We start from the raw sequence: 15,480 nt of genomic DNA on the forward strand, positions 1-15,480 counted from the left end.
GGGGGAGGCTGGGAACCCTTCCCTTGGTTCCCTTGGGGATTACTTTGGGGCCCTTTCTGAAACTCCCTCTGTTTACCCCTGCCCCCCCACTCTTCTGCTGGGGAGCCTGCCCACCTTTGGCTGAGTCTCCCACGGGACCCTTGTGGACCCTGGTACTGACCCAGCGGTCCGCCTCCTCAGCAAGTTTTCTAGGGTTAGATATCTTGCTATCAACAAGGTGCTGGCGTAGCTCTGGAAAACAGTTATTAGACAAGTGCTCCCAAGCAAACAAATCATAAAGAGCATCATAACTATCAACCTTGCTACCCTTTACCCAACCATCCATGGCTCTGCAAAAAAAAGACACATATTCAACCCACGTAGTACCAGGCAACTTCTTTCATTCTCTAAAGGTTTGTCTGTACTTTTCTGGGGTTAAGCCATATCTCAGCATTAAAGCATTTTTCATATGAGTATAAGACGCCCTTTCCTCTTCAGGCATGCTCAACAAGGTATCTCTCCCTCCATTTGTAAAGCGGCTCCACAACCCCGTTCCCCAATCTTTCTCAGGGACCCGGTGGGCCAACAATGCTAACTCATACGCTTTAAACCATTGGCTAATATCTTCATTCTTACTGTAATCTTTGATCACATCTTTAGGAAAATAAAACCTACTTTCTGCAGGCACAGATGGAGCGCTGCCACCAGAGGGATTCAACTCTAAACTTCTTTTCTTTAAGTTCCATCTCCCTCAACATCTTCTCACGTTCAAATGCTAACTTCTCTCTCTCAAAATCTAATCTTTTGCTCTCCATTTCAGCTTCTCTCAGGCTCTTGGCTTTTTCTAATTCCAACTGCCCTCCTAATTTAAGTTTTGCCATTTCTAACTTGTACCCCCTCTCCCTCTCCCTGTCTTCTAATTCTTCAGGGGAAAGGCTCCTAGAGGACGCACTACTGCCTGGAGATGACACTGGCCCACCTGTGGGCTCTTCCTCTTCCTCTTCTTCTTCCTCTTCCGGTACCACCACCGGATCAGAGGGATTTCTGGCCTCTAACCAGGCCTTCAGCGCTTTGAGGAAGCCATCTTTCTTTGTGACACCTGTGGTAGGAACTTTAAACTGCTTGCAAAATCCTTTTAGATCTTTTAGCGTGTAGGAATCTAACTTCTCCTTATCAAATTCCCCCACAACAATCTCCACAGGTGTAGCAGCTCCGGCATTCTCCATGGTCAAAACTAGCAGTGTTTAAAAAATAAGTTCCAGGAAAGCGGAGAACAAAAAAAAAATAGGATATCCTACCAAAAACAGATTGTGGCTGTGTTATGGTCTGCTTTCACTATGTAGCGTACACTAATCACTGCACATGAGTCATAAATGCAAAGTTCAATCCTCACCGCTGACCACCAATGTTAGAACCGGCGGTCTCTAGTTGGCAGAGGTATACACTTCTGACAAATAGGGACCAACCAACTCTAGTCAGGGCAAGGGGATTACACACTCAGATAACCCCTGCTATCCCCTTGGTAGCTTGGCAGAGCAGACAGGCTTATCTCAGAGGCAGTGTGTTAAGCATTTATGACCACATACAGTAATAAAGTGAATACACTACAAATGGACACAACACAGAAGTTATTATAAAAATAGTATTTTTATATAAGGCTTAGCACAAGACCAAATAACGACAAAAATATACCACAGTCTTAATAAATACTCTTTGGAAGGAAAAATAATAGTTCAAGTAAGGTTTCTTCTTGGCAAATAGTTCTTTAGCAACAAAATTAAGTGTTCTTCTGAAACACAGTTCTTTGGCAACAATGTAACCCCCACAGGAGTCACACGACGTCGAGTCTACAGGATTCCCAAGGTTCGGCGTCGACCGCGAGGAGCGCTACGTCGAGCCTGGAGTTGCAACAGACCCCACAAGTACAGTACCTTGAGAAATGAAGAAATCGATGATCTCCGGCGTCGAGATGTCGGCGTCGAGGTCGGCGTCGATTGTGCCTCGGAGTCGGGTCGATCTGCAGCGGCGTCGAGGGATGTCGGGCCGGAGCAACGCTCACGGCGTCGAGAAGGGGGTCGAGTCGATGCGATCAGCAGCGGCGTCGGGACGGGGTCGCTTGGAGGTGGAGCCAATACTCAGTCCTTACTGGCGTCGATACCGGCGTCAAGACGGGGTCACTTGGAGCCGGGGCCGATACCCACTGCTCACTGGTGTTGCTGCTGGCGTCGATCGGGCCCGGCGGCCGGCGTCGAAGGCTCGGGACACTGGAGCCGTTACTCACGATGTCGAGCTGCATTCGGCGGCGTCGGCGGCGTCGAGACTGCAGATTTTCCCTTGTGTCCTGGAAACAACACTTTCCAGCAATTCAGCAGATGGTGAAGTCCTTTGGGCCCTGTGACTTCAACAGGAGACTGGCACTCTTCCAGCCCTTGGAGATTTCCTATCAAGTGTTCAGAGAGTACACACCAAGTTCCTCTCTCCTTGTTCCTTGGCAAAAATAAAGAAGCAGCTTTCAGGTTCCTCCACAGCAAAACAGCACTCTGGCAGAAAGGGGAGGCAAGTCCTTAGATCAGCAGGCTTCTTGTCCTTGGCACAGGTTTCCTTGTCAGAAGTGATCTGAGTCTTTGCTTCAGGGATCCTTCTCTTATACCCCTTTTCTCCTTTGTTCCCTTTGTCCAAGCAGGGAAATTCCCCCCATCTCAGGTTCGTTGTGGGTGTTGCCAGACAGAGGCACCTGGCCTATTCACTGAGCAGGGCAGAGTCCTCAGCCGCCCAGCAGGAGGCGGAGCCAGTATTGTCACTGGCAGGAGCAGGGCTATCAGTCGCCCAGCAGGAGGTGGAGCCAGTATTGTGTCAGGCAGGGCAGGCTACTCTTCCCTCACTCTATGTGTAAATGCCTCATTCACCCCACACTGACTCATTCAGACCTCTGGAGCCACCCAGCCCCTGACACACACACCAAACCAGCAGAGACCGGTGGATAGTTGGACAAGAAAATAGCCACTTTCTAAAAGGGCTATTTTCAAACACAGAATCTAAAAACCATCCATCCTAAAGGGTGTGTTATTAAATTCTGAGTTCAGGGATACTAAACTCGACTTGCTACCATGCTCCCTGAGTCAGATAGATTATAATGGAGTTAATAATCAGTCTGCCCAGTCTGGCCTATTGGAGGCAGGTAGCCCTTCAATAGTGAAAAACGAAAATGGCTGTAATTCACTATTAGGTCATGCCACACACATCAGGGCATGACCTACCTTTTACCAACAATGCACCCTGCCCTAGGGCCTACCATAGAGGTGTCTGAAATGTGGCAAAGTGAAGGTTTAGAGACTGGCAAGTAGGTTTCCTTGCCAAGTCGACATGGCAGTCAGGGACTGCACGCAGGCGCTGCGGTGGCAGGCCTGAGACACATTTTACAAGCTGCTTCTGTGGGTGGCACAACCAGTACAGCAAGCCCACCAGCAGCAGTTAACTTACATGCCCTTGGCACCCGCAGTGCACTAGACTAGGGACTGAACAGTAAGTCAACCAAGCCAATCATGGTAACACCAATCAATGTAACAATTTAACATAGGGAGCACTTGCACTGTGGCACTGATCAGCAGTGGCACAGTGCCCAAAGCAATAATCCAGCAAAAACATCGTAAACAGAGGAGGCAAACAGAAAAAAATGGAGGAGAGACTCATGCCAATGATGCCAGGTCTAACATCACTCATCACACCTCCAGAGCTCGAATGCACAAACTTGTTTGGGAGAGTTGACAACTTTGACTCAAAGGACAAAGGCACGCCTCTGAGCCCAAGAAAGGCCTAAATAGGTGTAAGATGCTGACTACTTAGCAGGGATTAGCTAGCTAGCTGGAGTTCAAAGGAACAGTTGGCAGAACAAAGAGCAACCTTAGCACTACCTCTTTTGACTTGGAGATGCCATGGTGAGCTTTTCCAATTCATTTCCAAGACCTACCTAGACAACTCATACCTAGTCACATTAGGAGGGAAACCCAGTTCTGCTACCTATCACATATTCAGAGTTGGAATACACATTGTTGGCTGGAAGAGCTGATAACCCTGGTTCAGAGGACAATGACTTTCTTCAGTGCCTAGTAGCACATTTGATATATCCAGGTAAGTTGCAACCAAGTTTCATTCATTTAGGTGCTTTTGGACTTGTTCCAGTGATATTAGTCCTTTTTAAATCAGTTGTAATGAGCTTCTAGCAACAGATGCTGGTTTACCTAGCCCCCTCAGCAGCATTAAACTGAATCCTCTGTTCAGCAGCTTTCTCAGGTTCTGGATCTTCTCAACCCTGTCACTCAAGCAGCACATATTCCTACAGGAGAGCAGCTGTAAGTCTAAATTCCCATGTATATCAGAGTTCTTAGAAGCAGGCCCTTTGGACAGAGAATTACGCCAGAAGCAGAAAAAGGCCTATGTGTGTTGTCCAGCCAATAGCAACATTTTTTTCTCACCTTTGGAGAAGTCTTCCCTCTTCTCTTCTCTTCTGGGCTGGTTCTGTGATTCAAGATGGTCTAACATGGGTAAATAAATCTAATACCTAATTTGCAGTCCTTTGTAGTGCTTAGACCAAGCTCTAAAATGTGCTCACACTGCCTGATTCACAGTAGTATGGTCAGGGTCCTGTTCTGGAAGAGCTCCTGAAAGATCAGAAATGCCCCAGAGCTCTCTATAACTAAAATTCTATATGAAAGATTTATTATTAAGTGTGGCAGCACTCTCTCCTCTTGTCTAGGTCCATATCTTGGGTTGTAAATCAGAATATTATCCATCAAAATATTCTGCTCCAAAATATATCCGCAATGTTGACTTTGAAAATATTCTAAAGGAATTAAGAAATATGTATATTTATATTTACTAATCTTGACTCTGCATCAATACATCTTGAAGAAATGCATATCGGTACTCAACTATAGTTGTCAGACTATAGTCTGGCATGAATTATATGCCCTAAACATTGCCTACAATGAATTGCACCATTGGAGAAAATTATAGAAAATTTACAATCAATGTGACAACATTTGTGTACATTTGATTCTGAAAATTATATTTATGTCAGGCAATATTTCTCTGTGTAGTATATAACTATAAACTACAAAACTTCATTTAGACCGTAAGGGTGTTCTCAAAATATTGTTGGTGCCAAAATATCATGAGGCAGAATATTAAGGGAAAGGAACTTTGTTAATAATATCAATGTTTAAAACTTTGTATACCTCTGACTCTTAAGATGGCAAATCCGACTTCTCTTCAGATACATTTTATGTCCTATTACGAGAGTACCTCAGCCCCGCATAAACACATAAATGTTATATGTTGCCTAGGCCATGCTGAGATCCTTACTGCGCAACATTGCTCATGTTGCATCTGACAGCATCCTTCCTTGAGTTCATGCCAGTCTTGTAACACTAATTCGATACAGGTATGGTTTTTGACACACTTGATTCAAAAGTGATGATGACTAATTGGGGTGGTGGGGAGTGGGTTATTGTGATCACGTTGGATAGTTTATTGCATTGTCTTTCTCGTTCTATTTTTCGACAGTCAATTGGAACTGTCTCAACTTTTTTTTTTTCAATTGCTATTAAACCATGTGATCCTGTATGCTTAAACCTGCACACTGGCTTTTCGCTTACTCTGCTAGTGTAAGCTACAATGGTTTATTGAGATGCACCAACTAACGACAATATGTATAGCTCCAAAATGCAATAAAGTTTGCTTTATTTGCACAATATTTAAAATTGGTTTACTGGGGGAATGGGTGTGTAATTTTTTTTTTTGTGAATGTTATATTTTATTATATTTTTTATATTTGTTTAATAATTATAAATTTAGTAATTAATACAAAACTTTGTAATATGTTTATTTTTTGGGGAAGGTTAGGGGCATTATGGTGGTTAGTGTTTTAAAAAAAAATGTTTTTATTGAAGTCCACAAAAAAACCAAAATAAAATTATAAATAACCTACAGTTCATCGACAATATTTCATCTCACTTAGCATGAAAAATTAGAAAGATCTGAAAGAAAAACAAATATCATACACCACGCATTATAGCAAAAGTTATTAACATCACAGTATCTACATATAATATACTATAGAGCATACAAAAACTGCTATTCCCGTAATATCAATAACTGCGCTTGAATTTTAATCAAAAAAAGTCCCCCAGATTCTGTCAAATCTTCTAATACCCCTCACTCGTTGCACGAAAGTCCTCTCACTAGTTTTAACCCGTTTCATCTTATGTAGCCATTAAAAAAAAATTGAATCTGCTGTGTACACCATTGTTGTAATAACAGAGACCTAGCCACTGCCATAGCAATATATAGTAATTTAGCAACCTGGTCAGGAAAAGAGAGATCAGGATCAAAACCATACAAAATTAATTTCTCGTTCACTACGATTTCAATACCACATTTGATCTGGAAATGGCTGAAAATCTCTTCCCAGAATTTTGCAATCTTATCACAATAAACGATAACATGTGACCAATTAGCTGGAGAATGATGGATACATCTAAAACAATGTGGAGAATGATTAGGAAACATTTTAGCAATAGAAGCAGGTATACGATAAAGTAACCACTTACTAAAAAAATAGCATTCGTCGCCAATTCGCCCCCCGTAATGTAGAAATATTAAATCTATTAATAGCAGACCAAACATTCAAAGGCATTGCCTGATTTTCCTGCTCCAACCATTTTTTGATTGCCTTTTGACTAAGGTCCAACTTCATATTTTGAGCAAGATGACGCTTCCATACCCCTGGTTTTCTATCAGGCATGTCAACCAATAATTCCTTTATTAACTGACTTTGCTGATCTAACTGAGTAATATCCAATTGAACCAGGAATTTATAAACAGATTTATATGACCCTAATAAGATGAAATTTCGGGTAACTAATTGAGACATTTCCGTCAGGGTGATCCATTTCCCATTTCTCAAAAAATCTGAGATTTTCGAGAACCCTGCCGCAGCCCAATTAACAACAAGATCTGAACCTTGTGTAACACCCAACGGTGGTCAGTGTTGTATTTTTATTTTAATTTAACAGATTTTGTGAAAGATATTTTGTTTACATTCAATAAGTGATAAATTATTTATTACTTTTTTTAATGAGGTTCATGTTAATTTTGGTTTAAAAAATTGGTTGCTTATTTCTTTTTTGGGTATTGCTTGTGTACTTTTTTAATAGTGATATACATTTCTATTTCAATTGGGGGATATTTATATTTTAACATTTAAAATATAATTTTCAACAAAATATTGGGTTGTAGTCTAGATTGATATAAAAACTGAAAGAAATATATGCATCATTCTAACTCAAAGGGCTAACTGCCACATTTCAACCCTAGTGGTCGTGCTGTCCTAGGACCGTCAACACCACCAGGGACTTCTGTTCCCTGGTGGTGGTGCGGTGGTCCAGAGGCATCCATATGCTTGGCGGGACCGCTGTGGTCCCGTCAAGCATATTAGGAGTTTCTCTCTGCCAGGGATTTTATGGGGGTCCCTCCGCCATGAAAACCCTGGCATAGAGGAAACAAAGGAGTCCCTACAGGGCCCCCTTGTGCCTCACGCCCTGTGGAGGCACACAGGGGAGGCACAACATGTGCCCCCCTGTAAGCATGCACAGATGTTCCAGCAGGGCATGGACTTTTCAGTCTATGCCATGCTGGAACTTCCTTTGACGTTCCCATTGTGGTGTCTATTTATAGGCACCACCATGGGAACAGCAAAGGAAATGCCCACCTATGACTAAAAAAGTAATTATACAGCGGGCGGTCCTTACTTGGGTTTGGCGGTTCAGTGGCGTGGCAGTCCCGCCGCTGCACCGTCAAACTCGTAATCGGGCCCTAAATGTATGGGATTGGAGTTAGAATAGTATATCAAATCCCTAAATATATACTTTTACCAATATTTATTGGACTAGAATTTGAATAATAACTCTGCCTTTCCTTTAATATGTTCACTTTATTCAATGTAGGTTGGATTGGTGTGAAAAGGGGGCCTCCACACACATTGTTTTCTGCAAAATGCTTGGGGGACTATAACAAATAATGTATATTACAATATTTCTTACCCCTTTGTTTAATTTGTTCTTTAGATTTTAAATTATATATGTGTGTGTGTGTTTGTATGAGTGTGTGTGTGTGTGTGTATGTGCATATATATTCAGATTAATGAAATGTAATTATTATTTTAATTGTAGTTTAATAATAACATTAATTAATTAAATGTACATTCTAATATCGGTTACATACATTTGTTTTACATTAGATATATTTTAAATATATTGTTTAAAGTTAATTTAAAAAAAATGTCTGATATATTTTAGACGATCCAGAATGCAACAAGACTGATCCTCAACCTGTCCAATAGAACCTACATCACCCAGCACCTCCACCGGCTCCTGGTCCAGAAGAGATGTCATTTCAAGCTCCTGACTCATGCCTACAAAGACTTCCATGACCTAGGACCCACCTACTTAAGTCACCTCTTCCACTTCTTCTGTCACCCCAAGAACCTCCGCTCGGCACACCTCGCCCTCGCAGTGATCCCTGGTATAAATCGTTGCCGTGCCGGAGGACGCTCCTTCTCCTTTCTCGCCGCCAAAGCTTGGAATACCCTCCCCCTGTGCACCTCACCCTCACTGACTGACTTCAGGAAGGGGCTCAAGCCCTGGCTGTTCAAATGAGATCTACAGCAAGCACCTGGATACCCTCTTGGGTGACAAGCCACGCTTAACAAATAATGATTGATTGATTTTATTTTTATAGAATAATTAAACTATTATTTTCAGTTTAAATGAAATAAATTACAATTGTAGGCATATTTCAATGTTACAATTTTGATATTTTGGTACATCATATTTTTGTAGTTGATATTTTGTACTTACATTTTATGTATGTAAAGTCGACATTTGTGTGGGTGGTATTTTTACTTCAATATTTTTGTACCATGATATTTTTGTGGTCGATATTCTGACACACAACTTATTTTTGTGTGTGATATTCTACCATGCAACTGTCTCCATACACAGATGTGGGGTTACCGTAAATCTATACCTACCTATTATAATTACCTTCACAATACTTTTAAAATAGATATTATGGCTGTGATACCTTTGTGGCAAGATATTTAGGAATCAATATGCTCATAGTATGCCATCCCTTGGCAACCAATTCAGGTCAGACAACTCTATGGCCATTCCAGTACCTCTGGCAGCAGTTCTCTAGGATGCCCCATGCAGCGAAGGATAGAGGCAATTGTCAATAGATCCAACTTGAAAATACTGTGGCAATAGCAGAACTAGTACAGCTGCAGCTAGCCAAGCTGAAACTGAAGGTAGCCAAGGAGAAGGTTGCTGCAACCAGCGCATTGGAGGAGAAAAAAATAATATTGGCTGATGAAGTGAATCTGAAGGAGCTGAACCTCAAAGCCAAGCAATCCACAGGGTCCAATAACGGTGGTGACAGCAACACAGTGTCCAGTAGAGAAAGGAAGGTCCACATTCTCCAGGACCTGGTGCAAAACAATGTGGTGGAGTACAACATTGATTAATGCTTAGCAGTCTGAGGTAGCCGTAAAGATACACAGGGTCCCAGAGGAGGACTGGGTGGTAAGTCTCTGGAAACGTATGTCTACGGTGGGAAGGGATACCCTGCAGATCCTACCAGTAGCTCGCAGAAGACTACAAAGAAAGTTTGTTGTCAACAACCTAAAACCATACCATTTGTCATATGGTTATAACTGTCGGGTTTAGGGTCTTTCTTACCAGTCTCGAGGCGTTGGTACGGTTCCTGGCTTCGGTTCTTGTAAGTTCTGGTTTGGCCGAGATGGGGCGACCCCTTCCGGTAGCCACGATGCTGCCACAATGCAAGCCTAAGCAGCCTGTGTCCTCCAGAAGGAGCCCCGAGAGGAAAAACCCCGGTGGTAAAAAACCTCTGATGTTGATGATGAGACTCCAGGAAAGAAGGAGAAGACAAGGAGCCAGAAAACACTGGAAAACCAGGAGCCCAAAAAGGAACCAGGAGAAGACTGGAAGACAAGCTGGAACAGAAGGCGCAAGTGTAATAAAGTGCCCACTGAAGGAAGGAATCACCAAAAGAGGAGTCACAGGACCAACAGGAGCGAGGACACACCAGCAGGAACAAGAAGTATTGCAACCCAAGGAAGGAAAGGTTCTGATCCCTTCCATACAGAAAACACAGGAAGTGACAAACAGGAACAGGAAGTGACATATAGGAACAGGAAGTGACATACAGGAACAAGAAGTGACAAAACAGAAAGGAAAGGTGTAGCCATCTTGAATAGGGAAAGGAGTGAAGTGCAATAATATATCCCCCAAGAAAGGGGGATCACCAGATGCCCACACCAGGTAAGTGTAATGTCCCAAGGTGCCTCGGGAAGCAGATGGCCCACAGTGCAAGTATGCGGCGTGCCCAAAAACCAACAGGCATCGCGGGTGCTTTCCGTGACGCCATTGAAATGGCCACAGCGGGCCGCGATGCTGTACCGCGGAGCCACCGAAGAGGAGGGAGGGGCGCAGCAGGCCACACCATGGCCGGCAAGGAGGAAACGGGTGGTGCCGCGGGTCGGCCCGCGGTGTAACAGTAGGTCCCCCTCCCGAAGCACAGGGTTTGCCAGGAAAAAGCACAAAAAAACGGCGGACAAGAACAGGACCGTGGACAGAGTCAGCATCCTCACAAGTATTATCACTGAGGGGATAGCCTTTCCAATGGACAAGGAACTGCAAACGGCCCCGAAAAATCGAGAGTCACAGATAGCTTGGACCTCGTACTCAGGTACCTCATTGACCAAAATAGGAGGTGGACGTGAAAAAACCCTCCTATAGGGAACAGAGACATAGAGTTTCAACTGAGAGGCATGAAAAAGAGGATGAATCCTGAAAACATGTGGGAGTTGAAGTCGAAAGAACTCAGAATTCACCACTTGAGTAATTTTGAATGGACCATAAAAGCGTGGCTTAAATTTACTACATGATAACTGGAAAGGTAGAAACTTCGAGGACAGCCAGACTTTGACATTGACTTGGTATAATGGAGATTGGCGGCAATGGATGTCAGCAGTGTCCTTCATTTTCTCCTTAGCTTCTTGGAGATGGACAGGAACTTTAGATCATATGACTCAGAGGTGGTGAATAAAGGAAGCTACCGGTGGAACATAGGGGTTGTCTTGCAAAACTGAAGGAAAGGTCAGAGTATGGAAACCGTATAAACAAAAGAATGGGGTAGTCTTGAATGCACTATGGACCGAGTTGTTGTAGGAGTATTCTGTCAACGGTAGGTAGGAAGACCAGCCGCTCTGAGTCGTATTGCAATAACAGCAGAGGTATTGCTCTAGCCCTTGATTTAAGCATTCCGTTTGTCCATTGGTCTGGGGATGGAACCCGGAAGAAAAGGCCACCTCAATATGAAGAGCTTTACAAAAATGTTTCCAGAAGCGTGATACATACTGAGGGTCTCGATCAGATACAATCACCCGTGGCAGACCATGGAGGCGATATATATCTCCTGTATGAAGATGCTTCCGAGTTCTCTTGCAGTAGGTAATTTTTTAAGGGTGGAGAAATGAGCCATCTTGGTGAAAGAATCTATTGTCACCATTATAACCCGGTTACCAGCAGATGGAGGCAGAGAGGATGAAGTCAGTGGTTATTGAATGCCATGAAGCCGGTGGAACAGGTAGGGAGTGAAGCAATACCATGGGTTCAAAGTATGCAATGTTTTGGCTTGGACACAGACAGGACAAGATGACACATAGACTTCGGTATCTTTTCTTATCGACGGCCACCAGAAAGAGCGAAGTATCAGTTCTAGCGTAGCCTTGAAACCACGATGACCAGCCACGGGAGAATCATGACACCTTTGGAGGGCCTCTAGCTGCACCTTTAGTGTGGTAATAAATAAAGCCCTACCATGGTAGTAGTGTGTGTCATGTTGCTTAACCAGATCTACTAGCTTCTTCCATTCTTCTTAGTTCATGGATTTGTATTTAGAATGAACCCTCTCTAGGAAGGATTGAACCATGCCAACAATCCTTTGCGGCTCGATTATGTTCTATTGTGGGGGCATAGGTCTTTCTGGATAACAACAAGACAAGGTGTCTGCCAAAGTGTTCCGAGATCCTGGTATATAGGAGACGACAAAGTCATACTGGCTAAAAAGTAAGCCCACCGGGCTTGACGGCTATTTTGGCATTGAATGTTATGGAGACATTGGAGGTTTCTAAGGTATGTTCTGATTTCGAAGGCTTCTTTAGGTCCCATTAAGAACTGCCTCCATTCACGGCAGGCCAGCTTCATGGCAAGTAGTTCCCGTTCTAGAACGGAGTAGTTCCTTTCGAAGTCTGACAAGACATGTGACAGGTAAAACATAGGATGTTCCAGCCTGCCGTCTTCTTGTTGTTGAAGGAAGATGGCACCAACTGCTCTGTCCGACGCGTCTATCTCCACGACAAATGTCTTTGTTGTGTCAGGGTGTCGTAAAATGGATTCTTGCGTTAAGGCCTTTTTTAGGGACTAGAAGGCCTGTTCAGCGGCTTTGGTCCACTTGAATCCTTGCCGGAGGTATTCCTTTTTTAACCTTTGCAATATGTAGCTGGTTTGGTGAGCAAAGTTGTCAATGAATTGGCGGTAAAAGTTTGCTAGACCTAGGAAACACTGTGTTTCTTTAATGGTCGAAGGTAATGGCCAATCCAAAATAGCCTGTACCTTTTGAGGATCCAAGGCTATTCCTGTCTTGTTTATTCGGTAACCCAAATATTCCACCTCGTATTTGTCAAGTTCACATTTTTCAGGTTTACAAAACAGACTATTTTGGCGTAGTCTTTCCAGGACTTGCATGACGTGCGTACGATGTAACTCAGCAGCTGCTGAGTAGATCAATATGTCGTCTAGGTAGATAACCACTATCTGGTTTAGGAGGTCCGAGGAAAAGTTGTCCATAAACCTTTGAAAGATGGAAGGGACATTAGTCAGCCCAAAAGGCATAACTCGGTATTCGAAATGCCCTAACGGGGTTCGAAATGCGGTTTTCCGCTCATCCCCTTTTTTGATTCGAAGTAGATGATAGGCACCCCTGAGATCCAACTTGGTGAACATTTTGGCCCCTCTTACCGACTCCAGTGTATCCTTAATCAAGGGCAACAGATAGCGGTCTTTGATGGGGACTTTATTCAAGCCTCTAAAGTCAATACATGGTCGGAGATCTTTAGTCTTCTTGGGGACGAGGATCGAACAATAAGGCCACTCTGGGGATTTTCCTCAAGTTATTGTCTGAGAGTCTCTTTCTCAGGTTCGGTGAGAGACTATAATCTTCCGAAGGGTACTGTTGCTCCAGGTTCCAATGGAATGGCAAAGTCAAACTCCCTATGAGGAGGTAACGTTGCATTGATAGGCTTCTGAAAGTTGTCAGCATATTTATGGTAGTGACTTGGTACACCTTGGACAGAGTTAACGGAGGTACAGGCTTCCTTTCTTATCATAGGCATTACCTTAGGAGACCAGTATTCTTCAGTGGGGTAACAGAATTTTTGACAGAAATGAGATGACAGGGAAATGGTTCTTGTCTCCCAGTTGATATACAGGTTATGTCTGATTAACCAAGGGATACCTAAGATCATGACGTGGCTGGGTGAGGTGATCAGATCCAAAGACAAGTGCTCTTGGTGTTTTCCAAATGTAAGTTGTAATAACGGTGTCATGTCTTTGACTGGACCAGAAATGAGAGGAGTCCCTTCCACAGTATGGACTAGTTCCGGGTTCTCTTTAGGGACATGGCTTATTTGCCTCTCCTTAGCCCATGCTTCATCCAAGTACATCCCGCTGGCACCACTATCCAACAATGCTAGTATCTTCTCTTCTGCTCCATCTGGCAGCCTTACAAGCATAGGCAGAAGAAAGAGAGAGGTGGAAGTTTCGTTTGAGGTACAGATCGAAGGGATTACAGACCATCCCATCCTCTCCCTTCTCACAGAGGAAGGGATTTGACGTTTTCCGACTGCCTAGGAGGGTGAGTAGGACAATTGCGATTAATGTGCTCTGAGGCGCCACAATACAGGCACAGTCCTTGTTTTTTTCTGTGTTCATGTTCGGCCTCAGACAGGGGTCCCCTAGTTAAGCCTGTCTGCATAGGTTCTTCTCCTGTGGAAGGCTGTATGTCGGACATAGGGGTTTCTGTTTTACGAACATTAGGTCGGGTTACTGCCGTATGCTGATGGAGTCGTGAGTTTCGTCTCTCCAAACGACGTTGATTGAGACGATGTTCAACTGATAGTGTTAAGTCCATTAGCTTCGTCATAGTCTCAGCACGAGGAGAATGTACTAACTCATCTTTAATTTCTTCTCGCAGCCCTCTGCGAAAAAGGTTTACTAGTGTTTGTTCCACCCAAGTAGTTTCTGCCGCCAATTGCCTGAAACGTGTGATGTACAGACGTCCTGACTTCCTTGTTGGATGTCACACAAGGCTTCTTCTGCGATGTCTCCAGCCCAGGTCTTTCAAACATCCGTTAAAATGACTCAAGAAAAGACGTATAATTACAAAGTAGTGGGTCTTCTGTGACTACCAAGGGTGTTGGCCATGCTAGGGCAGGGCCAGACAAGGCACTAATCAGGTACCCGACTTTAGTTCTATCCAAGGAAAACTGTGCTGGACGAAATGCAAAAATCACAGTCAAAGAATCCAAGAATTCCTTCAGCTTGTTGGGATCTCCAGAATAACGAGGAGTAGAGGCAGAGACCACAGGTATATTGGATGTCTTGGTTGTCAGCATGTGACGTAAGACTAAGTTTTCTTCTCGTAGCTGTTGTAGTTCTTGGGCTTGTTGTTGAACCGTCTGCACTAATGCCTGTACTGTTTCTATCGACCCTTCGGTAGGAGAGGACCGTGAAGTAGCCATGCAGGTTTTAGGGCATTGCAATCTGTTGGGTTTAGAGTCTTTCTTACCAGTCTCGAGGCGTTGGGACGGTTCCCGGCTTCGGTTCTTGTAAATCCTGGTTTGGCCGACATAGGGGCGACCCCTTCTGGTAGCCACGGTGCTGCCGACAATGCAAGCCTAAGCAGCCAGTGCCCTCCAGAAGGAGTCCCGAGAGGAAAAACCCGAGAGGGAAAAAACCTTTGATGTTGATGATGAGACTCCAGGAAAGAAGGAGAAGACAAGGAGCCAGAAAACACTGGTAAACCAGGAGAAGACTGTAAAACAACCTTGAACAGAAGGCACAAGGGGAATAAAGCGCCAACGGAAGGAAGGAATCACCAAAAGAGGAGCCACAGGACCAACAGGAGTGAAGGACACACCAGCAGGAACCAACAGGAGCGAGGACACACCAGCAGGAACCATCAGGAGCGGGGACACACCAGCAGGAACAAGGAGTGTTGCAACGCAAGGAAGGAAAGGTTCTGATCCCTTATATACAGAAAACACAGGAAGTGACATACAGGAACAGGAAGTGAGATACAGGA

The 15,480-nt window shown here is 43.9% G+C and overlaps 1 long non-coding RNA gene across 1 annotated transcript in view; it reads left to right on the plus strand.

The window, feature by feature from the left end:
- The window catches only part of LOC146821773 (uncharacterized), a 135,750-nt gene extending 127,037 nt beyond the window's left edge, over nucleotides 1-8,713 (plus strand). Inside the window, exon 3 of the long non-coding RNA XR_014962772.1 lies at nucleotides 8,334-8,713. This is a non-coding gene — a long non-coding RNA (uncharacterized LOC146821773). The remainder of the gene's footprint in view (nucleotides 1-8,333) is intronic.
- The last annotated feature ends 6,767 nt before the right edge of the window (nucleotides 8,714-15,480 follow it).

The sequence above is a fragment of the Triturus cristatus genome, chromosome 6 (genome assembly GCF_964204655.1).
Source record: "Triturus cristatus chromosome 6, aTriCri1.1, whole genome shotgun sequence".
Lineage (NCBI taxonomy): Eukaryota > Metazoa > Chordata > Amphibia > Caudata > Salamandridae > Triturus > Triturus cristatus.